The sequence below is a fragment of the Tyto alba genome, unplaced genomic scaffold (genome assembly GCF_018691265.1).
Source record: "Tyto alba isolate M040663 unplaced genomic scaffold, T.alba_DEE_v4.0 Super-Scaffold_13, whole genome shotgun sequence".
Classification (NCBI taxonomy): domain Eukaryota; kingdom Metazoa; phylum Chordata; class Aves; order Strigiformes; family Tytonidae; genus Tyto; species Tyto alba.
This window is the reverse complement of record NW_024881275.1, coordinates 4171228-4190653: the sequence shown is the minus strand read 5'-3', so window position 1 is coordinate 4190653 and position 19426 is coordinate 4171228.

Below are 19426 nucleotides of genomic sequence, written 5' to 3'. Positions count from 1 at the left end.
CTGAACTGAGAGCATCAACAAAGCAGTTTTACGAAAGTTTCTTTTTTTGGCATTCACTAACCTAATATATAGAGTCGGAAATCAGTTAGGGCAAGATACTGGTCTTATGAAGAATTGATCTGCCAAATCTCTGTAGAGTAGAAGAAATATCAGGAAAATTTGGACTGTTGAAAGCAATTTACTCAACTAAAATGATTAGAAAATTGTGAATGAAAAGAATCAATAGTAATATGCAGGAAAACAAAACAAAAAAACTTTTGTTTATATGAGCATCATCTATCCAATGGTAGAATTTCTTAAGTGAAGTGAAATGGCGTGAGTCCAAGCAAACTGTGAAAGGATTAAAGCATTTCTCAATATGTGAGTGGACTACTTTTCAGGCAAACTGCTTTTTCCTGAACTGCTCAGGCTCTGATTTTTTCCCTCACATGCAGGGCCTGATTCAAAACACCTCCTTACCAGTGGAAAATCTTTATTAGCTTTAGACCCACTGGAGATGCTAAAGGAGGACGCACGATTGTTTAAGAGGGTTGCGTTATTTTGAGACTTGGTCCGTGCATTCACGCTGGATAGACGGTATTTCTTGCTTAACTCAAATCTCCTTAAAAGCACTTAAAAGCAACCCTAGTTCAGACTGTCTGCAAATTACACCACTCCTTGGCATGATAGATCAGGAAATGTCCTGGGTTGTCTTACCTACTTGGTGCTGGCTGGATGATGTTCCTGTCTCACAGTTGGCAGGGCCATACGCCGCTCTCTGCTTCGTGTAGGTTTCACTCATGTCGGGTTTCACCATGGCATCATTCTGCTAGTGCTGGGAGCTTAGTAGGCTTAAAGTGTCTATGATGCTCCATTAACTGTGAAGCTGGGTAAATAACTAATTTCTGGCTGGTAACAGAACTAAGGAAAAACTCAAGAACTGAGTGAAAACCAAATGAAGGATTTCCTTTTATTTCAGTGAAAGTTTTTGAAAATTTTAATTTATGGGCTAGCCTCATGAGTTTTATGTTCCAACATTAAATAGTTTAATATGAAGTAATTCTCTCTAGCCTTTTTTGAAATCAGAATGAAACATATTCCCATTTAAGAATGTCAGAACAAACCATGCTGGACTTTTCCAAAACAGTAACTCTAGGTTTGGAAAATGCTGAAAAGACTTTTTTTGAAACTCTTATTTCCCATTTTTGACAGGGAATCCTGAATTTTAGGACATTTAAAATTTTGTCAGTTATTATTATTAATATTATTATATTTTTCTTGTCTCATTAGTGTGGAAAGCAGTGTTGAGCTTGATCAAAGGAAAGAATTAACACAAACTTGTAATATGTTTACAAATCATATTTCCTCCCTCCCTTCCTATAAATGGCTGAAACCCACAATTAAATGTAAAGCTTTTGTGAAGTAAAAGCTTATTTTAGTTGCTGATGAGGCAAAAAGTTCATCAGGATGGCAGGACGAATATGATGTCAGCAGCAGTTCTTGACAGAGTTGCAGAACAGCATTGCTATTTCTGGGTTTTCATTCAGAAGTATGAATGATTGATTGCATTCTACATTGCTTTCCATTTTCATAAATTATTGTAAAATTATATATTAAAGGAGTGAGATCTTTAAATGCAGAGCAAAGGGGAAAATGCAGTCTGTTTGGAAATTTAGATTCAGATAGTCTTTCAAGATCTGCATTTTCATGGGCCACTGCTGCTGGTGACTGTTTTTGTGGCTGACCCGTGTTCACCTCATTTGTTACATCAGTCATCTCTGAGTACATTGATGCAGCTGTTTGTCTCATATTACCTTGATGAGATTAATTATCTCTGATTATGTTAGACCTCTAAAATACGTATTCTGCCAGTATTGTATAACACAGGAAGTTAGAATTGTTACCCTTTGAAAACAACCTTGCAGCCTATTGACAGATACTAATTTTTTTAAAGATAAGACTTAAAAGAAGAAAAGTGTTATTTTTTTATTTGAAGAACAACTTTTTTTTTTCTTAAGAGTTATAATGGAAAATGTATTTAAAATATAATTTAATCTTGCAAACCTCCTTATAAATACCAAACAGCTGATAGAAATGTGACAGAAGTCTATTTTTTGTACTGCAGCTGTGACAGGGGTTATGAACCAGAAAAACTCTGAGGCTGGACCACAAAGGCAGCCTGAAGGACCCCATTTTGTACTATACATTAGGCCCATGTCAACCATGCTGTACCACATTAGCTAGCAAACAGTAAATCAAGTGAATCTATGGTTGTTTCTAAAAGAGGATTTTTTTAAAAAATAACAGTAGTGGTTCACATCTCTTGCCATACTTAGAGGGTTGTCACAGGACTGTAGGCCAAAGATATGTCCCATCAGAGAGACTGTGTCATCCTTGATTCTTTATGGAGATGATAACCTGAGTTCATACAAATTGTGAAGAATGTGCCACTTGGTGAGGTGCCCTGTGCACTCAGACAGCCCAAGGAGTTTCTGCTCTCCTTGTACTCACCTTGCACTCTGTAAAAATACACGGCAGTACAGGTGTCCTGAACCTGGAGATCTCCACAAAGAAAGACCTCATTGCATCTGTGCCCCTCCATTCTTACTGGGGACCAAACACTAGCACCAGGCATGTATATTTCACTCTTTCTGTCAGATGGGATTAAAAATCTTCATTTAGCTAGCTGGTTCCCTCTGCATGGGACTTTCTTTTCACCTCTGTCAGCATTCTTGATATAGTTTTGCAAATGTTCTCATTGTACTACGATGGCATCTAGCTATCTTTGCTGAAGTTCCTGGACTGTGGTCTTCTCTAGGCAAGCAAGAAGCCAGCTAGCAGCAGGAGACCTTTTACACGATCTTACGAACGCTTTCTCACAGTTTTGTACCTCCCTCTTTAAAAATGGTTCAAACCACTCACTGCTTTGGTCTGAACCTAGATTTCATACCTCCCTTACCACGGAGTGATAGTGCTGAACAGCGGCATTGCACATTCACGCTTACAGACCTCAAAGATCTGCTTGAAAGAAAAGAAGTGGCAAAACAACCAGAGAACAGGTCTTGTGTGTCTTGATCACCAGGGTCCTCCAGCTGAGTGGACGGCAAAGTGACTTAAATCTCCTTCAAGAAATGATGTAGCAATGTCCAAGAGGAAGTAATGTTTATCAGCAGATGCAGTTTCTTCCAAGGTAGTCCATCTTCTCCTCTTCTCCATGGGTGGAGGAGAAGGCCTCTACTCATCAAGCTCATGGGTTATGCACCTGTCTTCAGCATTGACTCAGAAAGTCAAAATAAGACAGAGTTGATGCTTTCAACATTGCTTTACACAGGTTACCTTACTGGATAGTGAAATTACTTTCTTCTTTACCTGGAGGAGGACAATGTCTGGAGAAACTATGCTGAAAATTGTGTTGAAGTTGCAAGTTTCTGTGAAGAGATATATCCTCACCTCAGCAAATCCCAAAGGTTTTGTAGATTTCCCAAACAGGAAAACTAGGAGTTATGCCCGTTTTCTCCTGCTCATATGAGGAATGGCCAACAGAGTGATTCTCTTCATCTTTTATTTTCCCAGAGGAACCACTCTGTTTATGTTTACGTTTTCCATTCATGAGGATGGTGGATGGTACTGTGAGCTGATGTTTCGGCTTTCCAGATTCAACAGTTTTCACTTTATGAAAAAAAATCTATAAGCTACAGCCCGCCGATCCAGTTCTGTTCCTTTGGGTGTCAGGAGGGTGTCAGTTTTGCAAAAGTAGATATTTCAGTGGGAAATTTCCTCCATGCCCTTACGTATGTAATTTCTCTGATACTGAAAGATCCAAAGATGTTCTGTGAAGCTCATCTAAAGCTTCTGACAAGTGAGATGCAGCCACTTCTGGGGTGGAAGAAAAGCACAAGGAATGCTAGGCTGTGGATATATGAAAATTAATACAACTATTTGAACTGGAATTCAAGACTAAATACAGTGCTGGGGCATTAGCTGAGTACAACTTACTGGGAAATGTGCCATCTGATGAATCACCAAAAGATCTTTGTGATTCTGTCCTCTGCGGTAGTTGGAAATCACATTCCCAGCTCATGTTTGCCAAAAAGAAAGGCTCAGGTCTGGATCTGCATGGTTGCCAACAGGCAGACTCAGAGGTTAAGACTCAGCGACATATCTGCATTCGTGCATCTTGACAACCAACATGTAGAGTGCAAATTTCTCCACTTCTGAATCACAAAGGCAAAACAAGAAGCCAAATTAATTCTTGTCATAACGCACCCTGAATCACACAAGCACGGTTCCCACTGGCTTGCTGGAGAATGCCACTACGATCATGGGAGCAGCAGTTTGCCCCTTGTGCAAGTGCAGGATGCTGAAACACCTAGGGCATAATTGGGTGTTGACAGAGTGCTTTCCTACCATGTCCTTTATTGACTGCATTAACCAGAAGCATTTTAGGGAGCTTTCCAGGTGGATAAAGAAGTTACTGGAGGCAGAACTATGAAGCCTTGAGAATCAAGGTCATGATTGCATTGAAGTGTCGGCTGAAGAGGAGTACATAAACTGCTTGACAAAGAACTAGAATCCTGCATGTTTAAATATTCACAGCACCTACAAGTTTTGCTGCTGCTCTCTGAAATACAGCTTCATTTGACAGTGAATCAGGCTTATAAAAATGGTAATTGTGAAGTGCAGTTGCTAACTGTATCAAGAGAAAAGGGATTTTACGTGTAATGGAGATTCTTTTTAATGATAAATTATCTAGCTCCTGGCTACCATGTATGAGCTCTATTAACTGCCAATAAATTGTTCATCGTTAAATCTAGTTCACTCTTCTTAATTAGGCCAAGAGTTTTTTTCCCTTCAAACCTTTTCCTTACTTTAATATGGAAAGATATTTGAAATCCCAATGATCCTAACAGCTGCACCAGACAGTACTGTAGAGTCACTTAAGGACTGATGCTACACAACTTAAATCTGGAAAGATCTGAAAACCTATGCATTACACAGATAAAAGCTTGGAACACATAGTTAATAGGAGTACCTAGTTAGAGCTGCAGCAAAATTCTGAGCACACTTCTATTACTCAGTTTAAAAAAAACACAACAACACACCATAATCTTCTTGGTTCTAGAAAAGGTACATATGGTTACCTGGTTACTTGAAAAGAATTAAAAGATATACTGTACAAAAAAATAAGTAAGGAAAACCTGCTAAGTTCTGGTCAGTGAACTCCTGATGCCTACTGCATCACAACAAAATACAGAGTATTTCAGAGAAACAGAGGGAAATTCATACAAAGGCAGAAACTACCTTTCTGAAACCTATGTCATGGACCATTCTTAGAGGTGAAATAGATTTCACCCAAAGTACACCACTAACTTTTCTTTTAATTTTAATTGTTAACTTTAATTTGTCAATGCATCACTACAAGATGAGTGACGACCTTCAGTCTTAGATTAGTCCAAACAGATCTCCATTGTGTTTTACCAGCACAACTGTATTATTAGATATTCTAAACAAGGACCTAAATAAAATGTTGTCTAGCAGAGGCAATTAAGATTTGGAGACACTGACTCTCCATTGTTGGAAACCGGTGTTTCCATTCTACCTTTAGTTGTCCATCTGAAATAACAGGGTAAATGCACATGCATTTGATGTATGCATTATCACTCACTTTGCATTGCTAACTGTCTCTCTGGATACCATTTAAGATTTGGACTTAATCAGTCAGCAATTTTCATACTTCTCCTGCAAGATGTGAATCTTTTCTTCAGGGCAGACAGAGCGCTGGACTTGAGCGACAGCAATTGCTACTGCAGGGAATCCCAGTTGTCAGAGCTGGAGTTGAGTCAAACTCATGTGACTTCTCCCATGGGATATAGTTAGCAAATCTCCCTGACAGAGGCTAGAGGCAAGAAGAGATCAGATGTGCTGGAGCTAAAATGTGCTTGTGTGCACTGAAAGATAGCTCCGCTCTATCTGCTGAGCAATTAGGAGCAGTTTAGACAATCGTACTCCCGCGTTATGCCCCTTCTGTGAGGGTCCTTTTCTGCCATTTAGCCCACTCTGGCACACTTCCCATTGGTGGGAGTTTCAAGGCACTGAACATGTACCATCCAGAATGAACAGTGGAAAAAAAAAAAAAAAAAAAGACTGTAGATTTTAAATATTATTAAAAACATCAGCTCCATGGCAACAAACTTCTGGGGCAGAAAAAAATGCTTATTTTGATCTGAATAGGTTTTGAATATTTCTAAAAGCTGTATCAAAACACTAATTTTTAACTATTTGCTTTGCCATCGGTATTTTATGTCAATTTATACAAACATACATCTTTCCGGAACAAAATGTATTGCACATAGAGAAAGAATAATTTCTACTCTTTCTCTATTTTAGGGGGCATTAGGAGGGATGTGTGAATTTTGGTTGTTGAAAACAAGAAGTATTTTCTCCAACAAGCTTCTTATTATTAAGTTTTATTTGGAGTGTGATGTTTTACTGTAGTTTTATCTGGTCCAGTAGATATTTATAGAAGCTCATCCCTCAGATATAATGAAATCCTTTCGAATTATTTATATTTACTATACCTGTTACAGCACATTCAGTCTCTTTGAGCATTAGAGATATTTATTCTTACTTTCCACTTTCCCTGCTCTCCCCAGAGCTCTTTCACACTTCCTTCCAAAAAAGCACATTCAAAACATTGCTTTTAAGTGGTCAATCTAAATCAGATAGCAGCAGAAGGCGTGCTGCTCCTCCTTTCCCTGCACAAGCCAGGTGCCCTCCAGGTCTTATTGTTTCCCAGCAATGTTTTGTCTCAGTGGGTTACAGCATTACAGCAGACTTAATAATCAATAGCTAGCCTTCTCACTTCAAAAATATTCTCAGCTATGTTAGATTGGATATGTTTGATGAAATATTAGGCGTATTGGAAAAGTGCCTACAAATCAGAGAGAAACTGATTTGGAGGATAAATGTATATTCATTCATTTCTCTTACCTACTTTATATGATATTTATGTTCCTAGTTTCTTACTATTCACAGTGTATTTAAATTTAATAACCAAAATATCGCTAGTGGATTGTCAGTGATCGTTTAATCGACGTTTAAATTCAGAATTAAATATCAGCACTTAAACCACATGCAAATCAATGCTAGTCACTAAACAGGGCAAAGCTAGCTGGGAATCAAAAGGCATACACATGTCCTAAATCTTATCACTAGATTTATTGTTTCTCTCACCTTCCTCCAAGGTTTTGATAAGGTACAGTCACTTACATGTTGGAAATTAAGACCACAATGAAAGGTCTCTTTTTTTCTCTGTATCTTTAATAGTCAGGAACACAGAAAAGCATGGACTTAAAATCAGAATTCTGAGTCACCCTTGAACTCCCTCTTTGAGGAACTCGCACATGCAGCTGAACACTCTATTAAAAGGGAACTATTGTGGGTTCAGTGTAAAACTTTTGCCAATTCAGGTTAAAAAACCAAATTGGTTTAGTAAATTTTTGGAGTTTGGTATTTCAGTATGGTAAACAATTTCAAGTCCTGTCCAGTCCAAAAAATCCTTAGGACATTCAGTTTTACTCAGAATGTGCTCAGCATCTTTCAGCTTAGTTCCTTAAATTGTAACATAATTGTGTTTATTTTACTTCTGTTTCCTTTCTCATTGCAGCAATGGTTTGCTCTTCAAAATATTTGTTATAGAGCTTATACATAATTGAACCTCTACTTTTCAAGGATAAAACTATGAGAGAAGGGTAAAGTTTTAGATTTCCTGTTCATAAAATATGTCCTCAGTCTTTCATCTTTTAATTTAAATGTATCTAAGTGATGTCTCAGGTCCTTTATGAATAATTAGTGCACAATATTAACTGGCAAAGAAATCATACCGAAACTATGCCTTGCTGTAATTAAATATTGCTGCATTAAATAGGTTCTGACCATTTTTTTTTTTTTTTTTCCACCACACAAAGCAATTTTAAACAGAAACAATAATGAAGAAGGAGATTGATGAACAGTCCAGCCTTTCTTCCGTTCTGCTGTTTGGTCTAGAGACGGTACCACATGCAGGATAACAACATCTCTAGCACAACAAGTCACCTGTCATTCAATTTTGTTAATTCCCTGTGTATGCCTAGCCTCCTCCTCTGAACAGCGAAGCCGTCTTAGCTTGTTGAGATGGGGGAAATAAAAGAAGGGAGCACTGAGCCTAGAAACTGCTCTACATCTAGCCGTGTCTGTGGGTTCATCTGTGAAAGCTGAGACAGAAGTCTGAGATATCCTCACCAACGTGCCTGCTCTGTGCAGGATGGCAGTGGTGCTTGGCTCTCGCCTTTCCAGCAGAGCCTGGAAGCCCACATCTTGCTGTCTTAACCACAGTATTTCTCAGGAAAGGTTTTTTCCTTTGCTGACATTTCTTGTCTCATTGCAGTGACAGGATTAGGTGTTACTGAAACTCTGGATTCGCGCAGGATTGATGAATATCAGCCCTTGAACAGAGAGGGATGAAAAAGCTGCTGAGTATTTACATGGACATCTTGCAAGTCTACTCCATCATCTCTGCCTGCAGGGTAATGCTTAATATTAAAACAGAGACCTACTGAACAAAACCCATTCTCCTGCAACAAAGCAGAAGAAACTGACTGTCATTTGGCAGAACCTGGGTCTGAAATTAAGGTGCTGGAGACATGCAGTTAGTCCTCTGTGGAGGAAAGTTGTTGGAAAAGGCAGGCTTAAAAATGTAAAAGAACGAAAAGTTTTGTTCCAGGTCCTGTGAAAAAATAATGCACATAGTCATAGGGGGGAGTGTGGAAAAAAAGTCATGTAAAAGTTATTTTTCACACTAGCTCTGTCTAGCCCTGTATAATGTCTTACCCATAAAATAATCTCAGCAAGTGTGGAAACTATTGACAGGTCTGCATTATAGAGCAGCAAACGCAGGAGAGCAGATGCCTGTTAACTCCTGTCAATCTGGGGGGGAAGAGAAGGAAGGAAACACAAAAAAAAAAAAAAAAAAAAAAATAAAAAGATGATTGGCCTGTGGAGTACCCGGGGCCACCGCCTCCCCTCACCCAGCTCTTCCCCTCCTCTCCTGAATGAACTGTGAAAAGACCTGGAGCTATTATAGAGCTACAAAGAAATAAGGAACTGGTACCAGATGGGACCTCTTGTCTCCATCTCTCTCCAGCCCAAACAATCTGCTGCAGAATTTAGAAGAGAAGGGTGGAGAATCTAATAGTGTCTCAGAGTCGGAAAGATGGCTCTGGCTCGAGCACTGCCAGCCTGTTCTGGAGGAGGATTATTATTATTCTGTGTGCCAAAGGATATGGCTATTTTTCTCTCTCACTCGCTCTTTGCAACAAACATTTGGCTACTATTAGCCAGCTGGCAAATATAAATGAAACATCACATACCACTTAGTACGGAGAGTGCCATCCGCGTTTTGCCAGTCGTGCAGCGGTCTGACTGCCAGTGCACATCGCAGCGTGTGCCGCACGTCTCCTCCTTTATCTGAGAGCACGTATGAGAGCGGCGGGGAAATCTGTTCGGGGGAGAGAAAGTCCGTGGCACGGTTACAAGACATCTTACGGGAGAATCAGGCCAAGATCTGTCTAGTAAAAGATGGTGGACTGGCTATGCGCTCCTAACAATTCATTCCACATTGCTTGTTTATAGCGAACTCCCTCCTCTACAGTTACGCGGAAGAAAATGCAGAAATTGCATGTGAAGAGAATGATGTTTATACCTGATGTGAAAATAGATCCTTGGGAGTTGGTATAAACAAGCAGCAGACTGGGAAGCACATTCTGCTCTCAGTTACACCCATGCAGTTTCAGCCTGCGATGTTGCCTGGGTGTAACTGAGAGCAGGATCTGGCCTCGTGCCATTGTTCTCCTCCTCCTGCTCTCCAGATTGCTGTTCTCACTGCCTCTCTTTTCAGCTCTGGGTTTTTTTTTTTTTATTATTTTTATTTTTTTTTTTTTTTTTTCCCCCTTTCCCCTGATCTTTATAAATATTTATTTTGTCTTTTTCACTGGTCATGTCAAAGATCGATCAACTACTATTTTTCTTTTACATCTAACCTTTCCCTCTTATACCCCAAATCATTTTCAAGCATAGAGTAAGAGACACATTTATTTCATTGGCAGGCAATATCTCAACGGCCTGTATTTAGTTGCATGGTAGCCTGGCAAGCCGAGTATTTCAATACTTCTAATTGTCTCCTATCAGAGTTAACATTCAAGACTTGAATATTTGCTCTTGAAACAAACAATGCCGTGTGGTATCATAAAATTGTTCCCAAAGATTTTACAGCAAAACTAAGTAGCTATTTACTTTAAATATGCCAATTAAGCATTACTAATGTACAGTACATTTCTAGGCTAAGGATGATTGATAGTAGCATGCAGTGAAATGTTCTAAAACTGCAGTTGGAAAATGTAAATGTACAAAATGAAAAAAAAAAATCCTCACCAACTGACAGCACTATTTACATGTTTCAAAACAACACTTATAAATTGTTCTTTTATTATTCTTTAAAGCTTTTTCTGCTCTGTTCTTCAACAAGGTGATAGCCAATGCAGTCCTATCCAAAGTTCTTTAAGACTAGAATATTTAGTATGTAGTTCTAAAAGACATTATTCCAGTTTCCTTTACCTAATGGGAATATCACTGATTTGGGTATAGAATGATGGAGAACAGGGGCTTGGCAGAAAAGAAAAAGAACATTGTGAAAAAATGTCAAGATTTCCAGGTGTGGGTTTTGTTTTGGTTTTGTTTCTGTTTTATTTTATATGAAAGCAAAGCAAATAATTTCAATGAGAGAGAAAGAGAATGAATGAAGAAACTTCACCTCTCCAGAATGAGCCCATGGAACCAAGATGTTACTTTAAGGACATTTTAGCCAGAGTAAATGTATTTTTTTGAGTTTCAAATTTGACAGATTTGTGAGGTTATGACTTAATTCTCTGACCCTGGTGGTGAAAATGGTCTACTTTGGTTGATCCTCAGCGTAGCGACTACTGAAGCAATAAAAACCACTGAAAAGATATTCAGTGGCCTGGTTATGACATTATTGTACTGTTACAGGTGCAGAGGAAGCTTTTGGGCTATCTCCTGCCTTAAGATGGAGCTTATGCTTTTGAGCTAAGTCCTGGTCTCTTGTTCTGCTTCCTTTAATTCAGGAGGAATCCAGCATGTGCATTATTTGCAGAGAAACACAGTTATTCTCCTCCAAGATGGAACAATTTGCAAGTCCACAGATTTTTCACTAATTGCAGTTGTGAAAAGGTAAAAGATTTTTTTTTTTTTTTTTTTCCCTCAGAAAAGTATTAATCAAAAAGATGCTGACCATTTGCACTGGAGATTTATCTTAAAAGCAATAGTAATGAATAACCTGTTTCTTGCAATATTAGGTAAGTGATTGAAAAGATTAATTAGTATAATTTACTTTACTACTGTCAGAACCTGATCCTATATATGCGCTTGATGGCCTCCATTTTTATTGGCTCTTGAGGTTGGGTGGAAATCAAGGGGTGCATTTCTGCTGATTTTAATGAGCTTTGGATCGTGTTGCAAAAAATACAGAAATAACAGGCAGTGAAAATCCTATCAGCAAAGATTTCACTTAGCTGGGTGCCCATTTTACCTGATATATTTATACTGAGTAATTTGACAGCGGTGGAGTATGTGCCATTGAGCCATACACTGTCATTTCTTGCTAACAACACTCACTGGCTTTGTGAGACAGTGTTAATAAGCACATTTCATTTTCAAAGGCATCACCTGCATTATTCTTTTGGATTCCAACAGGTACAGCAAATAGACACTTGTTTGTGATGGAAAGGTCTTGACTCAGTAAATTGTTAATGCAAAAGTAACTTATTTGTAGAAAGGCCCTTTGGGACTTCTCTTGAGTATCAAAGTGCAGTAATCAACTTTCTAGAAAAAAAAATAAAGTTTTTAACTCACTGGATAGCTTTCAAGACACGGATTTGTGATTTTCACACTTAAGATTTTCTTTGTTATTTTTAAATAACATATTTAAACCTTTTCTTCTGTTCTCTTATATTAGAATCTGTAATACCTGGCAACTTTCATGGCAGTTAACAAAGCAAAGTTTCTCCAAGTATTTTCTCTGTATTCTGCTTTCCAATAGTATGTAAATTTCTGGGCAGGGAAAAGATTTTTATAACCAAAAACATTGCTGTCAAGAAATCTGACATCTAAGAAAAGTGGTCTTCCCACCAGCACAACCCATTAGTAGTGGCCTGTAGCAACAGCAGCCAAAACTTGTCAAGCCATCTACCAGCCAGGATTATTTCCAGTGACAAAAAATAACCAGCAACACTTAACTTTCAAATAACATTGTGTCTTTTCTTTGTTAAACATCTTATAATTTCAGGAATAGCACATTAGCCATTGTAGTGGAGACTGCAAATGGACCTGAAACTTCTGGTCTGAAATATTTTGATTCATTGCTGCTAGCAGCCTGGCACACCTGGGATACACTGGTTCCTCTCTCCTCCTTAACTTCCTCATCATGTCAGCTTTTATGTTACTTTATTAAAAATGCACTGTCATTATAAACTTCTGAGTGAAAAGTCTTTCCTGACTTTAAAGCACAGAAGCAGCAACTTGGGTAGTAAGTTGATGCTGAGGCAAACGTGTGCTGGAGGAGGAGGATTCTCTCATGAGCCTACCACTGCCCAGAAGGACTCTCTAGCTACCCCTTCTAGAAGAGGTTGAGTTGATTTGGCTGTTTCACTGCCTGTGATCCAGATCAGGTCTGTACAATGATCTGATTAAAAAAAAAAAAAAACAACAACAAAAAAAAAAAAAACCCACACTTTTTTTTTTTTCTGACCTCAGAGAACCTCTGGCATGGCAGGACCAATAACTGAATCTTCTCTACCAAGGTACAATAGAATGATACTTTACTAGAGCTTAGCCCTGACAGGAAAAGTGGATGGAGGAAATACCCAGTCTCTGAGACTAAACTTGCCGAAGAAAGGGATCACACTGTATAAAAAAGGCTTTATTATTATTTCCTTCCCCCCCCCTCCCCCCCCCAGCTGTTACACTAGTTCATATCTTTTTGGAGTGAGTAGTTAGCTTAAAACAGTTTTGCTTTCTCTGATCTTTTAATACTTCCACTAAACATTTGTCATTCTTCTCTCTCTATTGTACTACAGTTGTCTTTGCTAAAGGACAGCTACAAAGATCGTTAAATAACAAGCTAGAATGGATCAGCCCAAATATTACATTTTCTTTTGGTTTTAAATACATGTTTAATTGTCAAAGTAATTTTTTATTTAAATACCTCCAATAAAAATTAAATATACCCCATATACCCTCCCTTCTTTGGTGCTTCTGTGTAAGTTACCAGGGAATGACACTCCAAGTCTCAGCGGAGGATAAGGAGTGAGAAAGACACGGAGGAGCTATGTTAAAGATGCTGTTGAAGAAGCTCACCTCTCTTCATAGTCTGGGTGGAGGGGAAAGCTCTTTTGGCATCATGTGATAGATGGGGGACATGCAGCTTGTGGAAACATGTCCTCAGCATGTTAGAGAAACAACAGGGAGGCAGGGTAGTGACATGAAAGGGAATGGATCCATTCTCAAACTTTTGTTTCTTACAAAGAGAAATGTTATTTCCCCCTTTGCCATTTTTTTCTATATATAGGAGTCCCCAGAATTCCACAGCAGGTACAACCAAGGGCTTAGTAGTTGCAAGGGACTAAAATGACATTAGAGGTTTTATTTTTTGGGAGCTGAGCTCAAGATACTTGCTTTCTTAGACAAGGAATTGCTCACCTTTAATTGCCTCAAGTTGGGCATCTGAAAACTGGAGCCCTTGAGATGATTACTAAGTGTAGAAAAATTTGGCTCCAGTTCATACATATGCTTGCAGAGAGCAAACATCAGGCAGAGGTACTGCACCAAAGAGCATGTGTTTTCAGGCATTCACCCATATGGGATATCTTTCAGCCTATCTGAAAGGGTTTTAATTGCTCTGTCAATGACTTAGTTGAATATTGGAGTGTGTATGGAGGGTAACTTAAAAGAGAATAAGAATGAGGTAGGGACCTGACATCACATGCCAAGATTGCATTCCTCATTAATGTTGCTACAGGGACAGGAATTTGTCTTGCTGGCCAAAAGGTGGTGGGTACTAGACAAAATAATTCTATATTTGGAAATTTCTGGTGAACAGAATGATTGACAATTATGAGAGAAGGAAAAAGAAATGTTGTCTTGGCTCTGTATTTCAGATCTTTTGCTTGGGTCATACAGTATGAAGTTCAAAAAGTTGGCTTTTGGGAACTCTGTATTCAATTTTCAGCACTGGAAAATGGAAAAGAATGTTACAATGATGCACAGTCAACGCACAGTAGAAGTGGGAATCTTGGAAATATTGCACAGTAGTGCAAAGGCCTAAATCTTGGTCTACATTTATTAATGTTATGGGAAGTCTCTGATAGTCCAAATACCAAAATTCTTAAATGACTTATTTTATTGTTATTCAACCATATTTATAAAAATATGTTGTTGTAAGACCTACAAAAACCATGGCTGGTTAAATTCTTGTTTTTTGCAGTGATATCCAATTTTTTAATGCTAGTCTCACAGTTTCAGTGACATATTCACAGATTCTGGTCTGAAAGTACTGGGGATTTGTTGTGCTGTCTTGTCAAACAGAAGCAATTAAACAAAGGTGGCCATGTTAACTTTAGCTCCCTTTGAGACAGAAGGAGAAAAACAAAACAAAAAAAAAAAAACAAAACAAAACAAAAAAACCCCACCAAAATCAGTGTTCTTCAGGTTGAAATGAACTGACTGGGAAAAATCATCTCATTAGCCAGCAGCAAGCAAATGCAGTGATCACAGCAGGGACCTGAAATCCTAAATGACCCTGTGAGCAAAAGATCACTAGGAATGTATTGTTTCTGTGACTACCTTTATTATAGTCAGGTATGAGCTTAATGAAAAGGCAAGAGCTAGCTCCAAAAACATTGTTCAGGTGGTTTTGCTATGTACTTTCAGCTTTTCTATGGAGACAGTGGCTATTTTGAACTATGACACTCAAAACTCTTGCTGACAAAATCCTTGCAGCCAAGGATTTCTGTACAGAGAACTGTATTAGCTCTCTGCAAAAATTGAAAGAAGGAAATTATTACCAAAATTCTTAGTGTGCTTATTACAAACACAGGAAAAATATTATTGTTATAAAGTTTCAGTTATCACCTATTAACTGTCTGTCATCTATATGTCACTGTAAGTATTCATTCTATTTTCCAGAGCTCTATTCCTCATCATCACGCCTTCAATCTTAAAGTGGACAGACTGAGCTCTTCTGTGGGTTGAAACCAGCCATCTCAAGATGCGCTGAAAATACTCCTTTCTCCATCACTTCATAGAAGCCAGCCTGGTCTCCGGTAGCTGAAGAAGTGTCCCTCCTAATATATTTTGTGATTAGCATGTTTGGAAGTACATATGTACCTACTTAGCTTTGGTTGTGTTGAGGCTTTTGGCTTTGGGATTTTTTTAAATTTTCCTGGTCTGAGACATGATGTGCAATGACTGGAAAGGTCCCATGAGGTCTGAGTGGAGGCCCCAGCGTCCCAGCAAGTGCTGTGGATGTAGAAGTGCACATCTATTTGAAACACCATAAACTCCTTTCACATAAATTAAGGCAAGGAGAATGAAATTCAGACTCTCAGCTGCACTGGAGAGTTTAAATTAATGAATGAAGTCCTGCAACTATGGATCTGAAGAGAAAACAGCCTTGGAACAAGAGAAATAAATTCAGAGAGGCCAGAGGTGATTTAACACAAAAGCAGCTGTTTGTCATACAGCAGAGCATCATCTTGCTATAGGTGAATGATATCATAATTTGTTTTAACAAAACAAATGTGCAAACATATGTGCAAAATGTGAGTGAACCTCTTCCACGTGATGAAGCAGTTTAGTGTTAAACACATCTTCTGGAGTGAACTTTGTGAACTCTTGCTTAGAAACAAAGTTTTTCTTTATCCCCCCTAAATATCAATTATTGCAGACGTTACAGTCATAATATTTGTTACCTACTCCATCAGCCTGATGGTGGTTTACACATGTGTGGTCATGGTTTAGAGTCTCAAAAATGAGCTCAGATGGTCACAGTGGATGATTTTTACTTCAAAAAGTATGACTGTGGCCCTAATTATCAGGCAGAAGATGTCCTGATACTTTAATAGGGGAAAATAGTCACTCCACGGTTGCTTTTTGTGCAAAAGTTAGATTTCCTTATCCCCATGCTCCCTTACTCCTATGTATCAGTGAAAGAAGGGTAAACATACTACCACTGCTACTCGGCATGTTTGTCAGTGTGCTCAAAATCAGAGGAACTCATTCTTTCAAGTACTGCTGCTCTGAATAAAATACGTTTTAAAAAAGTCAGAATTGCCTTATAACCAGCATACCAGCAGTCATATAGAAATATACACCAGTTTATGAAAAGCAATTATAAGGTTTATGTGATGGAGCTGGGCATGCTGCAGACTGAATGGACAGCAGTAAACGCTAATGGAGGAGACCTATGATGGCTGTTTCCATCAGTGAGCTCACAAGATCATATGCTTTGGCAAAACTGTAACATCTCATTTCCAATAGGCAGTGCTGATGATTGCAGGTAACTTTCTGAGGATTGGATCTGTCTGGTTAGGACTGAGCGATGAGACACTTAATAAACACTTGCAACAATACCACTGAACACAGGTTCCTGTGTTCAGTCATTTCTTAAAACGATTTTTATTTTTTACTGTTTGCAAAGATAGAGATCTACAGGTAAAAAGAATTATGTTGTATTATTTGAGGAGGGAAAGTGTTCACTTTAAGTCAAAAGATTCAAAAGGCAAAAGTGTTCTACTGAATTTTTAATTCTTATTTCCTTTGAATACAAGATATGTTGTCCATATGTGCTTTAGGTCCTACCTGAATCTCTTCTCATCCATATATCATCAGTTTTAACACAGGATATAACATGACTGGCAGACAATCTGGAATCAATCTGTTTATCTTTAAAATGCTGCTGAAAAGTTTTAGAAGTTGCAAGGTCCTGAACTGGAAAGAAAATCTTGGAAGTAACAACAAAGAAGTATTGGAAAGACAGACAATAACTTCAGAGTCTTCTATCTGGATCCTGTTGTGAAAAGCATATATGCCATCTCTCAGAAAACCATTTCAGTAGAATAAAGTCTTCCTCATTTATTAATACAACCAGGAATCAACCAGGCAGTTTTTAATTAGCATTGTAATTTTCAAGAAGTGAAAGATGGTTGCTTTATAGACTTCATATGCAGCTCAGAAGGGGCTCCAAACACAGCTGCATTTGTTTATAATATACTGCTATTTTTTAAGAGGATGCATCTGAGATACTGTATGTACTTGAAGACCTTGTGCTGCATAGCTAGAAAAATTTTATCAAAAGCCATGAATTCAATGTATTGCAATTTTGCTCTCTTACGCTTTTCTAAGCATTAGAAATCATAGGCTGTAGATGGTTTGCAAATAACCACTCTAGAAGAAAGCTTCCACATGTATATTAATAAGAATAATATAAATATTCCACAAATAGATGACTGCTTATTGAGGGGCAAGTATAGGGCAAATCTTCTGTGTTTTGTTTATTCTGCATTTCAGCCGTATCCGACATTTAACTGCAATATTTTGCATTCTTTTATCTCTGATACTCAAGGATCACGCAAATGCTTTACAAACATCAGTGGGCTAAGTCTCAAAACATTTCTGAAAATATGACTTGTACGTGTGCAACGTTTATTTCTACAGTTCATAACTTTCTTATTATTCCCATTATTTTTTGATATTTTTTTTTTTCCTGACTTAAATATAATCATATTTGCAGGATTTGTAGTGAACATTTTTGCTCTCATGTAGTAGGTTCTGCTTGGGACTATATGTATTTTTCATATTTTATACATTTCATTGTTGACTAAGAGAAAAAATCTTGCTGCCTTTCCTCAACAACAGCAAGATTATGGATTAGCTTCAAAAAAACGTTAATAATAATGTTATTTATAAGGGACATGATCTGATTTCAGGCGCTGCAGAGTTCCTATTGATTTCTAGAGGAGAGACAACATAACTGAGGGAGAGGTTTGGCCATGGTTTCCTGAATTCATGAACTGTACTTCTTTACTACTCATAGATATTGCACCTTGTAGCTGCTGAATACAAAAAGAAGAACCCAGATTTTAGTACCTACTTCAAGGCCTCTACACATTATGTCTTTCAAAATTTTGTTTTCTTCCTGAAGGTCAGTTTTCAGGGACATATACTCCTTTCCTGCTACAACTTGTGCAGAGGTTGATAGGCTCAAGCTTATTAAAAAGTCCATTGCCAAAGGGTACTAACAAACAAGGCTGTTGTAAGATGCAGATTCCCCCCCTGTTGTTTTCCATCTGAGCCATGTTGAGTATTTTATTGATGAAAGGAATAAGCAAAGGTTTCAGATTTGGCTCATATCCCTTAATTGTCCATAATTATTCAAAGTATCTTAAAGGACTTGCATAATCTAAATTGGTAGGGCTTGAAGGTGAACTCAAGGAAGGTTTCCAGGCTGATTTCCACAAATGCTGTAACTTCTCTACACTCACAATAGACTCGGCACTCAAGGTCTAATATTCCAGCTCTTGTTGCAGCTAACAAGATGCAGGCAGCATTTCTGGCTGGAGCTCCTGGCTGGCTCTTGCGTACTTACTCTGAACATGTGGCTTGGTCCTGTGAAGTACTGACTGTTTTCTTCTCCCCTAGAAGTCAATGGAAATTGTTTAAAGTGCCCAGCAGTTCTGAGGATGAAGCCCACAAGAAATGCTATTGTTTGGAGATTGAATTGCGGTAAGCCCCGCTTTTGTACAGTGAGTTCATTACTATATATGTTCACATTTCCCCACAATTCCTGCTTAAACATATTTTGAACAGCAAGCCCCCATGCTTTATTTGTTCAATCTGGTGCTAGTTTAGAGACATTTTGTTTTGTTTAGGTTTTGTTCGTCCCCATGGGGTACAGCTTTACTTTCACTAGATCGGAGAGTAGAGATGGCTCCAGGATGCTGTGCATCAAAAATCAACCAAATCAGCCAAGGCTCTGTGTCTAAAGCATCTATCCCTAAACAAGGGGACCGAAATAAAGGCATCCTTTTTGTATTTTCTAGCAATGTTCCTAACTTTTAATTTTCTTCCATTTCTATTAAAATGATGCTCTTTATTTGCTGTCCACTAGGAAAAGAGATCGCTGCGACTCCTGCTTTAGCAAGGAATTTAAGTATAATCCCTCCTCTGAGCACATGGTGATTCCCTGTGCAGCCAGCGGGGCCAGTTTTTTAAAGCTTAAATCCCTTGTTGAGTCCTGGCCCAAAACCATCCGGACACAGGGAATGCTTTTTCATTTATT